Raw genomic sequence first — 16,069 nt, forward strand, 5'->3', positions numbered from 1 at the left:
GTCTTTAAGGAAATGTACATTGAATTCGCCAGAAACCACTGTTTCTTTGTTTTTGGCTGTTACATGGGCCGGTACAGCTTCAAGGTGGTTTATGAACAGATTAAAGTTACCTGCAGGTGCTCAACATATACTTAATACCTTATGAACGATTTTTTGGTAAAATATGCTTCTGTTGCATATGCTTCTATTTGCTGTTCTAAGCAAAATTTATGAATGCCTATGTTCTTCCTGATGAATGTGGCAACTCCTCCTTTCTCCATTTCTGCTCAACAAAAGTGAGATGCTAACCTAAATCCTGTAATACTTGAAAGTTCTATGCTAGTGGTCAAATGATGTTCAAAGAGGCAGATTATGTCAGCTGGGTCTAAGGACTGTAATTCATCTATGCAGATATTTAATTTATAATTTTATTTCTCAGTCCTCGAATATTTTCATGCAATGAAGATAGGAGATATTTCACATTGAGTGAGTTAAAGTTGGGTAGATTGAAGTTTCTGCTGATTGCTGAAAATTCTTAACCAACAACTGTTTATGCTTATGTAATAAGCTAGAATTTTTTTTTTGGTTTCTTTCTCAAAATGAAGGTTTGCCTCAACCCTAACCTCTCTTAAAACTTGGTTTCTTTCTGTCTTCCCTACCCTAAAAAAGGATCTTTTCTGAACCCTATAACCACTGGTATTTTATCACTGATGACGGTGCCTCCCTCCCTTTAACTTTCCTGCTATTGTCCCAGCCCATTTACCCTTTCCTTTCCTGTTGAGGTGAAGGCGCTGCCTAATATAATCCCACTTACTGAGAGAATCAACAGGAACCACACCAATCTGTGACCCTGTACCCGACATAGGTAGCCATTCCAACCCCAAGTTAACTCTGCTAACAGAAGAGTTCAAATGAGGTCGGTTATGGCGCTCAAGAACAGATACAAACTAAACACTAGTATGCTTCGATGCTGATGCAATCTTTGCCAGGTCGCACTCTATACTGTACCCAGAATCTCTGTCAATACTATTACCTGGCCCAACCATTATATCCATGGTGTCTTCCTTAGGGAAACCTTTGTGATGTGATCCTAAATCCTCCGTCGCCTGCTTCAGACCAGCACCAGGTTTTAAAAAAATGGCTAACCTGGTATTCTGATCCTAGTTCACCCTGCAAAAGTTGGCCAACGCCTCTTTCATGGGAACTACCTAATAACAACACTTTCTTTCTCTTTACTGATTTCCCTGCATTGTTAGTTTACCATTTGCTGCTGAAAGTTTGTTGTGCCCTCTCTACACCTGCAACTGCTTGAGTCTCACCAGCTTCTAACTGAAGCAACAGGTCAAATCTATTTTCCACATTCACCACGAAGCTGGCAGACGAATTTCTAGGCCTGTTCCTCCTGTTGTCTGTTGCCACTTCCCACCTCTCATTACCCTTCACCCTCCTTAACATATCCATATCTGCCCTGGCCTTGTCAAATTCTGACTTTATGGTGGCAATTTTCCCCTCGTGTTCTAGTTTCTTCCTATCTCTACTATATATCCTACAAACCCACAGATGAGTGTCATTTACTTCCCCTACTGCCACACCACTACAGTCACCCACATGGAAGAAACTACAGCACACGTCACACCAAAGTCCTGACCTAACAATTCTACGACAAGTCACCCACTTTTCACTCATGATAAACGTAATAGTTTATGAAGAATAAGTCAGTAAAATTACAGGTAAAAACTAAAATATCATTCCATAAATTTGGCCTATACGCAACCGTATGTAAACAAAAACTACAGTGCAAAGTTTCTGAAACAACTACTAAAACTTTACGCTTCTTTCTGGAAATGTGAGTTAAATAATGAAGAGGTGCGCTGCAGTTAAATTACTGGAGAGAGAAAAGAACAATTAAACGAAAATCTGTAGATTTGCTGCGGCAAAAAGAAAACAGAAAATACGACTATAACCCGACTGTATAATCTTTTCGTGTTTTCTGCTATATTACGTAAATCAAAAAGAAACCTTTAATGGTACGCTTAAGAAGCACACTAATAAACCTATTTAGCAAAACCTATTTAGCTCGTAATCAGTACTGAACTAAAATTTTAATCTAAAATGACTTATTTTTTCGATAACACCAAATCTCGAGCTAGTCGCCTGGTTGCAGGACTGCTGGTATACTTTATAAACATATAACTATGCTGCACACAATTTAAAAGTGACGCATTTTCTATAGCTGTCATTGGTAACGACGTATTTACGGTATCAGGTTCAATTTTATGTTCTTCAGGTATCTGTTTAGTTCATCAATGTAATGTCACTATATCTCTGTTTGTATACTGGTTATTGCTGTTTATAGGAATACCGATAATGATCAGTCAATCGACTCCAGCATAGCAACTGAGAAAATTTCCGTGAACATTTGAATGATATAAATTCTATAGTTGGTGTAGGTAGTCACTCTATTACGTTACTCCTTAGAATACATGCATCATATAAAAACAGTGTTTTCATTGAGGTGGGCTGTACTCCTTCACAAATAATTGTTCTTCTGGCGTTATCTATGTGTCTTTGCACATTTTTCGTAAGATTGTTCATGTCACAAATTTCAGCTCGTGTGAGCTAATTATACATGCCGCCCTACAGACAGGTCATATTAGGATGCTATCAGTCGTGGAACTAGTTTTGAAAAGTTCATGAGTCTTCAAGGCAAATGATGCATGCATTTTATGCCCTACGTTTCTGTGTGTTGTGGAATGTGGCTATATTTAAACTTTCGCTACTTGAGCCAGTGAAGACAGAAACCTATTTACCGTACGGGTACTCTGCTTCATAGGAATGATGTTCACACTGTGCGCAGCAGTATTTGGGTTGTTGGTAGCGTTAGTGTCATGACTTGCCATTAGCCGCCGGTACTGGTACGGCGACGTAGGAGGACCATGTGAATGCACAGTGGCAAATGTGATATTGTTCGCCGACACGTGATGATCCCGACTCTACTTGATGGAGGTGCTTTGGATTCAGCTGTTTTGATGCACGATGAAGTTCCACATTACATTGCTCGTGACGTCACTCGGTTAATCCGTAACACATCTGGAGGAAACAGAATCATTTGCTGATCATTCTAAACTGCATGGCCACCAAGATCACCAAAATGTGAACTTGCGTGATTTCTGACTGTGGGGTTACTTGAAGGACAGGGACGCTGACAAACATCGCAGGTTAAGATGAGGATAGCGATAGACGTAGCCAACATCCCTCATGACATGTTTCAGGCAGCAGTAGAGTAATTTTTGGTCCGGTTCCAGGCTGTCGTGCTTACAGATATTCTTCAAGTGAAACGACGTTTGTAACCTGGAACGAAAACATGATACGCAGTTAATGAATGCTACCCTATCATGTAAATTAAATGCATTTCCTTCAACGTTCGTTATTTGCCTTCCGCATGATCCTTAAAAATGTTTCCACAACGTTTCATTATCCTACGATCACTTAATTTTCATGGGGATCGTCTCAAGGAGCGGAAGTTTCATTATAACAACCCTGTACCTTGCGTAAACCCACACATGGAAATTCAGGGAGGTAGCATTGTCATGGTCCAAAGCAATCAGCGCTTTAAAACAGTTATGGACTCCCGAATTTTTTATCAGTCCATTATTCTAAACGCCATAATTTCCCTGCTGCTAGGATTCATTACATAGGGGACACAGGACACAATATTTGTTGGCCCTATAAGAGGTGGGTGTAAGTTGTTGTATAATGTATTGTGTTATGGCGAAATAAGTTTGTGACATTATTCATGTTCATCAAATGCTTTCGAACGTTAACATGCATTCTCACACTGACGATTAATAGGGGTATGATATTAAGTCTGTGTTTTTAATACTAATACTAATACTAAAAACTTTTCTATCCGCTATAGGCTCATCAACGATGAGGTGTTACATGGACGTCATCTGGATCATGTGCAAATACATGTTGATTATGCGTGTTTTGATAATGCACATTTTGACACAAACACGTATAGTATTTACGTGCACTTCGTTTTACAATAAACAAACACCGAACGCCTGTAGAAACCACAATTGCTAGAAAACCACTTACTGTTCTAATGAACGGTATTCATGTACAAAATGTAATTGCACATGACACCCTTTCGCAAATCGCCATTTTATATTACAGTTACCGTATGAAATCTACAGTGGTTTCTGTCGGCTGTTCCAAAGTTAGTAGGGTGGGTAAATGATTATGCGATCTTCAGACCTCAAAAGTAACATCGTCTGTAATACACAAAAATAGTTCCGTTTATTAACAAGTGGAACTGTGCTGTTAACCCATTAACTAACATACGTCGACTTCGCTAAGAACTACACATCAGTTAGCTCTATCTATGTTTCATGTCACTCATTCTTTCCTAGTTTGTTAATTTTTAATTGTGCTTCAACGGTACCCGTAATAATGTACGCTACATACAATAAAGAATTATATTTTATTAAATGCACCTGTTATATTTGTTCTTTTTTATGTCCGCTAGCACTCAGGTAGAGCAAGCACATCAGAGACATATTAAGCAACGTTTCTCATGTTTACATCAGGCGTGTATCTTTCCTACACCAGATTAACTTCCGTCTTGGTAAATCCGGCAGCAGACAGTTACGCATTGTGCCAGTAGAGAGCAGCACGTGGTGGGCCGGCTTGGGCAGTTACGAGATCCGCCTACAGATGGCAAACTGGCTACTCAAAACGGATAAAGCATACGTAAACTGAAAGTCTGTCAGGCAACATACTGTTTGCTATCTTTTCATTACATACCAGTGGCAATATATAGAAAAAGTGAGAAATTAGATGGTTGACGATTATAAATTCTGTAGAAGGCTTAGAAACTTGTTTTGACCTATTACAGAGTCGGTAGAGCAAACCGTCAGAAAAAGGATAATTTTCCGCAGGTCTTTTTAACACAAGTGAGCCTTCAATGTCAATGCCTGTTCTAATGAAAGGAAAGATGAGAGTAAAGCAGAACCAGAAGCGGAGTAAAGCAGAACCAGAAGCGTACCCAGTTAGTTCGCCACTTCATCAATTAATTATTAATTGGTAATTAATTCTTAGCGAATAACAGCCTAAACTGTAAAACTTAAATTAATCTAAATTTTCACAACGCACATTGAAGAGCCATAATTGTGCAGTTATCACAATGAAAGTCAGTTTACTACAACAAAAAGTAATTTAATCTACTGTGTTTGACGGTACCACTTTCACACGTTGCAAACACAATCCTGATCTCAGTGTAGGTGATCAAGCATTCGATTTCAGAGGAATGAAATCCAGGAGCTATCACGTATAAAAAAATGTAATAAAACTCAGCATCAAGATAATGGAATAAGTTTAGTATAAAACAAATTGAAGTACTGGTGATAATAAATGGTCTTTTGGTATGGTGAGACTTTGATGTAGTTCTTAATTCTGCGTCTGTGATTAATGTTAATCACTGCAGTTGAGAAACGTTTGCTGAATGAAACCACGAGTTGTACGACAGTTTAAGGACTGGCGAAATCGACGTGAGGAAACGTTGAAACTTGTTACCAACAACATGTCATCGTTGAAGCTATGGAAATCTGTTTGATGATGAAGGTGAAGATAGAGTTTACCAATTTCACCTTTAGTCAATTAAATCAAAGTTACTTGCACTAACTAGACTGTTTTTGTTTGTTCTTCTAAAGAGGCTGGATTTTCGAATGTTCGCACGGGATGCATACACACATTTGGAAGTTAACTGGATATTACAAGACATTCAAATGTAGTGAATGTTCCTTCATGACCACAAGTCTTTTCCTCCTCCGCTGATCCATTGTTCTCAGCTTCAGTTAATATACGGAAACAATTTCATTTCCGTAATTTTTTTCCCCTGAGATGATGACGACCTTTCTTTTGTCCATAAAGGACTGTTACTGTATGTACAGTGGTACACATGGTATGCTCACAGCCTGCACACCATATTTCTTTCAATCATAATGTGCACTTTCAGCAGAAGGTGTCAACTTCGTTATCGTGTTCCATTTAAAGGTAATTCAGTCTATACGTAAGCTACAACTTCATTTTAATGTACCGTGTACTATGATGTATGTATAATACCGTGTTGTAACCTGAGACTAATGTCACTGTGATACAAACAAGAGTTCCATTTCCATCACATGTACCGACTCAGTATACAAGAATTATCGTTGAGTTTTAAAAAAAGTTGGGTATATTCTTTTACACATTTTTTCACTCGTGCTTTTTAAATTACGTAATTGCATTTATTATGATATTTGACATCAACATTTCTTTTGGAAGTCTGTAGACCTACTACTGTTACCCAACTTGTGACTGTGTCTAGCAAATCACCATCCGCATTAGAAATCACATGCGAAGTTCAAAATAGCTCACAGTAACACGATCACTGTAATTTCTGTGTGATGAACTGATACGTACAGCTCGTGCAGAAACCAGAAGGCAGTTGTAAGAGTCTAGGAGCATGAAAGAGAATCAGTGGTTGAGATAGGAGGAAGACAGATTTGTAACCTGTCGCCAGTGTTATTCAATCTCTACACTGAGCAAGAAGTAAAGGAAAGAAAAGAAAAATTTGCAATAGGAATTAGAGTACAGGGAGAAGAAATAAGAACTTCGAGAAACTGCACTGTAATTCTGTCAGAGACAGAAAAGGACTTAGAAGAGCAGTTGAACAGAATGGGCAGTGTCTTAAAAGAGGATATAAGATGAACATCAACAAACCAAAACAAAGGCAACAGAATGTAATGTAATTAAATCGGATGATGCTGAGGGATTTAGTTTAAGAAACGAGACACGTAAAGTAGTAGATGACTTTCGTTATTTGAGCAGCAAAATAGCTGTTGATAGCCGAAATAGAGAAGATATAAACTCTATACTGGCTGCGGCAAGAGAATCATTCCTGAATAATAGAAATATGTCAACATCTGATGTAGATTTAAGTGTTAGGATGTCTTGTTGTGGAAGTATTTGTATGGAGTGTAGCCTTACATGAAAGAGATACATGGACGACACACAGTTTAGACATGAAGAAAAAGTAATTTTTTGAAATATGGCACTACAGAAGACTGCTGAAGATTAGGAGGGTACACAACGTAACTAATGAGGTGGTACTAAATTGAATTTGGGCTAAAAGACACAACCTGGCTAGAAGAAGGGATCTGTCGACAAGAGACACACTGAGACGTCAAGGGATCACTAATTTAGTATTTGAAGGGATCAAAATCGCAGAAGGAGATCAAGAGACGAATACAGTAGGCAGATTCAGAGGGATGTGGATTACATTAGTTATTCGCAGCTGAATAGTCTTTTACAGGATACAATAGCATGCAGAGCTGTATAAGACCAGTATTCGGGCTAAAGACCACAACACCAACATGCAACTGCACCGAAGAGTACGTCGACAGAACAATACTTTGTAATTTATAATATGAGAATGACGTACTATTTTATTTTACAGATGCCCTAAAAATTGTATTTGGGCGGCTGAAGAGGTAAAGAACAAAGCATAGAGCAGCATACGGTGATCAACGTACAAAATAAACCTATTAGTACAATACGATATCCAGTACTGGATGGCGAAGAGTTTTATTGAATTGCATGAATAATACGAAAGACATGAGTTCGAGACTCGGTCGGGCACACAGTTTTAATCTGGCAGGAAGTTTCATATCAGCACACACTCCGCTGCAGAGTGAAAATCTCATTCTGGAAAGACATGTAATGTTTGACAGAGCAAATCCAAATGATAGCTGCTTAACAACTACCCATTAATTCAGATCACATCCAGTACGATCACCATTCGTCCTTGGTTCATGTAGCTAAATCACGACACTGTCCTCTACAGCAGTGACATCCACTCAAATTACTGATATGAACTACAAAGTCATGGACAAGAAAGCCACAAAACTCCTTATTAGGACGTTGCACGACTGTCGACGGTATAAATATTTTCTGTTTTTGTTGCAGAGTAACTTGTCCATGACACTGTGTCTGAACTACGAAATGAACAGAAATACACGATGACATTCGCTGACAACTTGATTAGTGATGGAAAAACTGAATTAAAGTGATCTTTCAGTATCTGTGCATAATTTATGTGTATTTAGTAGTGCATATTGTCAAAGAAACAAGAAAAATGCGTAGGAATATTATGTTTTGTTGTTGTCTTCAGTCCTGAGACTGGTTTGATGCACCTCTCCATGCTACTCTATTCTGTGCAAGCTTCTTCATCTCCCAGCCCTACTGCAACCTACATCCTTCTGAATCTGCTTAGTGTATTCATCTCTTGGTCTCCCTCTACGATTTTTACCCTCCACGCTGCCTTCCAATGCTAAATTTGTGATCCCTTGATGCCTCAGAACATGTCCTACCAAACGATCCCTTCTTCTAGTCAAGTTGTGCCACAAGCTTCTCTTCTCCCCATTCCTATTCAATACCTCCTCATTAGTTACGTGATCTATCCACCTCATCTTCAGCATTCTTCTGTAGCACCATATTTCGAATGCTTCTATTCACTTCTTGTCCAAACTAGATATCGTCCATGTTTCACTTCTATACATGGTTACACTCCAAACAAATACATTCAGAAACGACTTCCTGACACATAAATCTATATTCGATGTTAACAAATTTCTCTTCTTCAGAAACGCTTTCCTTGCCATTGCCAGTCTACATTTTATATCCTCTGTACTTCGACCATCATCAGTTATTTTACTTCCTAAATAGCAAAACTCCTTTACTACTTTAAGTGTCTCATTTCTTAATCTAATTCCCTCAGCATCAACCGATTTAATTTGACTACATTTCATTATCCTCGTTTTGCTTTTGTTGATGTTCATCTTATATCCTCCTTTCAAGACACTGTCCATTCCGTTCAACTGCTCTTCCAAGTCCTTTGCCGTCTCTGACAGAATTACAATGTCATCGGCGAACCTCAAAGTTTTTACTTCTTCTCCATGAATTTTAATACCTACTCCGAATTTTTCTTTTGTTTCCTTTACTGCTTGCTCAATATACAGATTGAATAACATCGGGGAGAGGCCACAACACTGTCTCACTCCTTTCCCAATCACTGCTTCCCTGTCATGTCCCTCGACTCTTATGACCGCCATCTGCTTTCTGTACAAATTGTAAATAGCCTTTCGCTCCCTGTATTTTACCCCTGCCACCTTCAGAATTTGAAAGAGAGTATTCCAGTCTACATTGTCAAAAGCTTTCTCCAAGTCTACAAATGCTAGAAACGTAGGTCTGCCTTTTCTTAATATTTCTTCTAAGTTACGTCGTAAGGTCAGTATTGCCTCACGTGTTCCAGTATTTCAACGGAATCCAAACTGATCCTCCCCGAGGTCCACATCTACCAGTTTTTCCATTCGTCTGTAAAGAATTCGCGTTAGTATTTTGCAGCAGTGACTTATTAAACTGATAGTTCGGTAATTTTCACATCTGTCAGCACCTGCTTTCTTTGGGATTGGAATTGTTATATTCTTCTTGAAGTCTGAGGGTATTTCGCCTGTCTCATACATCTTGCTCACCAGCTGGCCTAGTTTTGTTATGACTGGCTGTCCCAAGGCCGTCAGTTGTTCTAATGGAATTTTGTCTACACCCGGGGCCTTGTTTCGACTCAGGTCTTTCAGTGCTCTGTCAAACTCTTCACGCAGTATCTTATCTATTATTTCGTCTTCATCTACATCCTCTTCCATTTCCATAATATTGTCCTCAAGTACATCGCCCTTGTATAAACCTTCTATATACCCCTCCCACCTTTCTGCCTTCCCTTCTTTGCTTAGAACTGGGTTGCCATCTGAGCTTTTGATATTCATACACGTGGTTCTCTTCTCTCCAAAGGTGTCTTTAATTTTCCTGTACGCATTATCTATCTTACACCTAGTGAGATAAGCTTCTACATCCTTACATTTGTCCTCTAGCCATCCCTGCTTAGCCATTTTGCACTTCCTGTCTATCTCATTTTTGAGACGTTTGTATTCCTTTTTGCCTGCTGCATTTTTATATTTTCTCCTTTCATCAATTAAATTCAATATTTCTTCTTTTACCCAAGGATTTCTATCAGCCCTCGTCTTCTTACGTACTTTATCCTCCGCTGCCTTCCCTCAAGGCTACCCATTCTTCTTCTACTGTGTTTCTTTCCCCCATTCCTGTCAATTGTTCCCTTATGTTCTCCTTGAAACTCTGTACAACCTCTGGTTTAGTCAGTTTATCCAGGTCCCATGTCCTTAAATTCTCACCTTTTTGCAGTTTCTTCTGTTTTAATCTACAGGTGATAACCAATAGATTGTGGTCAGAGTCCACATCTGCCTCTGGAAATGTCCTACAATTTAAAACCTGATTCCTAAATCTCTGTCTTACCATTATATAATCTATCTGATACCTTTCAGTATCTCCAGGATTCTTCCATGTATACAACCTTCTTTTATGATTCTTGAACCAAGTGTTAGCTATGATTCAGTTAAGCTCTGTGCAAAATTCTACTAGACGGCTTCCTCTTTCATTTCTTAGCCCCAACCCATAATCACCTACTTTGTTTCCTTCTCTCCCTTTTCCTACTGACCAATTCCAGTCACCCATGACTATTAAATTTTCGTCTCCCTTCACTACCTGAATAATTTCTTTTATCTCATCATACATTTCATTAATTTCTTCATCATCTGCAGAGCTAGTTGGCATATAAACTTGTACTACTGTAGTAGGCATGGACTTTGTGTCTATCTTGGCCACAATAATGCGTTCATTATGCTGTTTGTGGTAGCTTACCCGCACTCCTATTTTTTTATTCATTATTAAACCTACTCCTGCATTACCCCTATTTGATTTTGTATTTATAACCCTGTAGTCACCTGACCAGAAGTCTTGTTCCTCCTGCCACCGAACTTATTCCCAATATATCTAACTTTAACCTATCCGTTTCTCTTTTTAAATTTTCTAACCTACTTGCCCGATCAAGGGATCTGACATTCCACGCTCCGATCCGTAGAACGCCAGTTTTCTTTCTCCTGATAACGACGTTCTCCTGAGTAGTCCCCGCCCGGATATCCGAATGAGGGACTATTTTACCTCCAGAATATTTTACCCAAGAGGACGCCATCATCATTTAATCATACAGTATAGCTGCATGTCCTCGGGAAAAATTACGGCTGTAGTTTCCCCTTGCTTTCAGCCGTTCGCAGTACCAGCACAGCAAGGCCGTTTTGGTTAATGTTGCAAGGCCAGATCGGTCAATCATCCAGACTGTTGCCCCTGCAACTACTGAAAAGGCTGCTGCCCCTCTTCAGGAACCACACGTTTGTCTGTCCTCCCAACAGATACCCCTCCGTTGTGGTTGCACGTACGGCACGGCCATCTGTATCACTGAGGCACGCAAGGCTCCCCACCAACGGCAAGGTCCATGGTTCATGGGGGGAGGAATCTTATACAACGATAATAATAATAATATCTAGAACAACATCGATCTTCACATTCGAAATTTTTATTGTTATTGTTAGTTGCAAACCACAATCAGATTCAAATACGAAGGCAGGCTCGACAGTGAAGTACAATACTTAGAAGTGAGAACACGTTTGTTACTGTCACCAACATGCAGCCAGAACAGGACTTAACTCCTGGACTGAGGACGCAGCTATTTATACAAACATCGGATATTCAAGATTGTTGATAATTATACATATGTCGAATTTTCCGTAACATACAAACATGACGAACATACATTTAAAGAATATTCCAGAAACGATAAATACCCGCAGCACACCAACCAGCATTGCCAGCCGCTACGCACACTCGGCGCGCTGTAACTTACGGCATTGCTCCCTCTCCTGGAGAAACGGTGAGTCACTGTTTCAGTAGTTCTCACTGCCCTCGACTATAGCACCCTGCAGCCAGATCTTGTCAATTCTCTTCTTTGTGGAGGTGCCGGCAGATACTCGCATTCTGGTCATGTTGTTTTATCTTCTTCACTATGACAAATCATTAGGGGAAGTGGCAACATAACGACTATTCACGTTGGTGTGTAGAATATATGAGTCTGGCGACATACCATCTGACTTTCGGAAAAGCATCATCCACACAATTCCGAAGACGGCAAGAGCTGACAAGTGCGAGAATTATCGCGCAATCAGCTTAACAGCTCATGCATCCAAGCTGCTTACAAGAATAATATACAGAAGAATGGAAAAGAAAATTGAGAATGCGCTAGGTGACGATCAGTTTGGCTTTAGGAAAATTAAAGGCACGAGAGAGGCAATTCTGACGTTACGGCTAATAATGGAAGCAAGGCTAAAGAAAAATCAAGACACGTTCATAGGATTTGTCGACCTGGAAAAAGCGTTCGACAATATAAAATGGTGCAAGCTGTTCAAGATTCTGAAAAAAGTAGGGGTAAGCTATAGGGAGAGACGAGTCATATACAATATGTACAACAACCAAGAGGGAATAATAAGAGTGGACGATCAAGAACGAAGCGCTCGTATTAAGAAGGGAGTAAAACAAGGCTGTAGGCTTTCGCCCCTACTCTTCAATCTGTACATCGAGGAAGCAATGATGGAAATAAAAGAAAGGTTCAGGAGTGGAATTAAAATACAAGGTGAAAGGATATCATTGATACGATTCGCTGATGACATTGCTATCCTGAGTGAAAGTGAAGAAGAATTAAATGATCTGCTGGACGGAATGAACAGGCCAATGAGTACACAGTATGGTTTGAGAGTAAATCGGAGAAAGACGAAGGTAATGAGAAGTAGTAGAAATGAGAACAGCGAGAAACTTAACATCAGGATTGATGGTCACGAAGTCAATGAAGTTAAGGAATTCTGCTACCTAGGCAGTAAAATAACCAATGACGGACGGAGCAAGGAGAACATCAAAAGCAGACTCGTTATGGCAAAAAGGCATTTCTGGCCAAGAGAAGTCTACTAATATCAAATACCGGCCTTAATTTCAGGAAGAAATTTCTGAGGATGTACTTCTGGAGTACAGCATTGTATGGTAGTGAAACATGGGCTGTGGGAAAACCGGAACAGAAGAGAATCGAAGCATTTGAGATGTGGTGCTATAGACGAATGTTGAAATCTAGGTGGACTGATAAGGTAAGGAATGAGGAGATTCTACGCAGAATCGGAGAGGAAAGGAATATGTGGAAAACACTGATAAGGAGAAGGGACAGGATGATAGGACATCTGCTAAGACATGAGGGAATGACTTCCATGGTACTAGAGGGAGCTGTAGAGGGCAAAAACTGTAGAGGAAGACAGAGATTGGAACACGTCAAGCAAATAATTGAGGACGTAGGTTGCAAGTGCTACTCTGAGATGAAGAGGTTAGCACAGGAAAGGAATTCGTGGCGGGCCGCATCAAACCAATCAGTAGCCAGATGACCAAAAAAAAAAAAAAAGACAAGCATAAAAATAAAAGTTAGTTCCTCCCGTAAAAGCTTCGCGATCGCCGAGATTGGACTCTGTTTCCTTATACCTCCCACCGTTCAATTGCGCCTCATGCCTGCACTAGGACTTCCTACGGAGGACATAGTGGCACTTTAATACAATTTCTTTTCCTATTTTCCATAATGGAGTATAAACCCAAACTGTCTCCCAGACTGTATATCAGTGACTGGTGCATGGCACTGTATTTCGTTTGCCTCTCTGCTGGGCGTCCACTGTACGTATTTGAATCAGCTTTCCTACTTCTTTTCTCTTGGTGATGAAGCGTTTCACATACACATTCCAAGTGTTACCCAGTTGCAACGGGAACAGTGTCCCACTTTGGGGCAGCTGAAAGAACAGTGTGACCCTCGTAGTGTCTTGCTATGCTGTGCTGTATGCGAATGTCGGCTGGACAATGTTCTGCCCCTGTCTCTCTGTTCGACATCAATGTACATCTAGATTTGTAATCGGTGTGCTACGGAGTGCTTCACGGTTCAGAATTAGCAAGAAACTATGCAATTTCCGAAGCTTCGGCAGGTAGCATAGATTTAGTGACAGTATAATGGCTGAGGTAGTCAGAGCAGATTATTACCTATCGATTCTCGTTTGTCGATTTTGAGGATATGCCCAAGAGGCCAATACTAATTCAGTGTAATGGCGTTGCTCCAGGCAGGATTGGTAAGAGATGACGTGGAGGTATATGCCACACATGCTCTTGTCGTCGGCTTTCTTATAGTTACAGTTATACAGATTGTTACAAAAAGATACGGCCAAACTTTCAGGAAACATTCCTCACACACAAATAAGGAAAAGATGTTATGTGGACATGTGTCCGGAAACGCTTAATTTCCATGTTAGAGGTCATTTTAGTTTCGTCAGTATGTACTGTACTTCCTGGATTCACCGCCAGTTGGCCCAACTGAAGGAAGGTAATGTTGACGTCGGTGCTTATGTTGACATCCGACTCATTTCTCTACAGTACTAGCATCAAGCACATCAGTACGCAGCATCAAGATGTCAGTGTTCATCACGAACGTGGTTCTGAGGTCAGTGCAATGTTTACAAATGCGGAGGTGGCAGATGCCGATTTGATGTATGGATTAGCACGGGGCAATAGCCGTGGCGTGGTACGTTTGTATCGAGACAGATTTCCAGAACTAAGGTGTCCCGACAGGTAGATGTTCGAAGCAACTGATCGGCGTCATAGAGTCCACGGAACATTCCAGCCTATGTCTCGCGACTGGGGAAGACGTAGAACGACGAGGACACCAGCAATGGACGAGGCAATTCTTCGTGCAGTTGACGATAACCCTAACGTCAGCGTCAGAGAAGTTGCTGCAGCACAAGGTAACGTTGACCACGTCACTGTATGGAGAGTGCTACGGGAGAACTAGTTGTTTCCGTACCATGTACAGCGTGCGCAGGCACTATCAGCAGGTGATTGGCCTCCACGGATACACTTCTCCGAATGGTTCATCCAACAATGTGTCAATCCTCATTTCAGTGCAAATGTTCTCTTTACGGATGAGCCTTCATTCCAACTTGATCAAATTGTAAATTTTCGCAATCAACATGTGTGGGCTGACGAGAATCCACACGCAATTGTGCAATCACGTCACCAACACAGATTATTCTGCGAACGTTTGGGCAGGCATTGTTGGTGATGTCTTGATTGGGCCCCATGTTCTTCCACCTACGCTCAATGGAGCACGTTATCATGATTTCATACGGGACGCTCTACCTGTGCTGCTAGAACATGTGCCTTCACAAGTACGACACAACATGTGGTTCGTGCACGATGGAGCTCCTGCACATTTCAGTCGAAGTGTTCGTACGCTTCTCAACAACAGATTAGGAGACCGATGGAATCGTAGAGGGGGACCAATTCCATGGCCTCCACGCTCTCCTGACCTCAACCCTCTTGACTTTCATTTATGTGGGCATTTGAAAGCTCTTGTCTACGCAACCCCGGTACCAAATGTAGAGACTCTTCGTGGTCGTATTGTGGACAGCTGGGATACAATACGCCATTCTCCAGGGCTCATCAGCGCATCAGGGATTCCATGCGACAGAGGGTGGATGCATGTATCCTCGCTAACGGAGGACGTTTTGAACATTTCCTGTAACAAAGTTTTTGAAGTCACGCTGGTACGTTCTGTTGCTGTGTTTTTCCATTCCATGATTAATGTGATTTGAAGAGAAGTAATAAAATGAGCTCTAACATGGAAAGTAAGCGTTTCCGGACACATGTTCACATAACATATTTTCTTTCTCTGTGTGTGAGGAATGTTTTCTGAAAGTTTCGCCGAACCTTTTTGTAACACCCTGTATAGTTGTCTATCAGATCGGTAGAGATCTAGCCAGTGAGACCTGCGTCTGGTTCCCTCTTGCGTCTTCACAAATCCCAGGTGACCAGATGTTGGAGTGCTGTGGAAACACTTTAGGATGGGTGGCCATGGATAAACAATGATGACTAGCAACCGTTTCTGCCCCGTTGGATCTTAGTTTGTCTTACATAACGCTCCTGTACCCAATTACAATTCTCTTCAGATCGGTTCCTCCTTCTTCAAGGCTTCCTTGCTTTTCTTCCCTCGGTGCGGCAGCAGCGTCATTTAACGCAG

The sequence above is a fragment of the Schistocerca gregaria genome, chromosome 1 (assembly GCF_023897955.1).
Source record: "Schistocerca gregaria isolate iqSchGreg1 chromosome 1, iqSchGreg1.2, whole genome shotgun sequence".
Classification (NCBI taxonomy): Eukaryota; Metazoa; Arthropoda; class Insecta; order Orthoptera; family Acrididae; genus Schistocerca; species Schistocerca gregaria.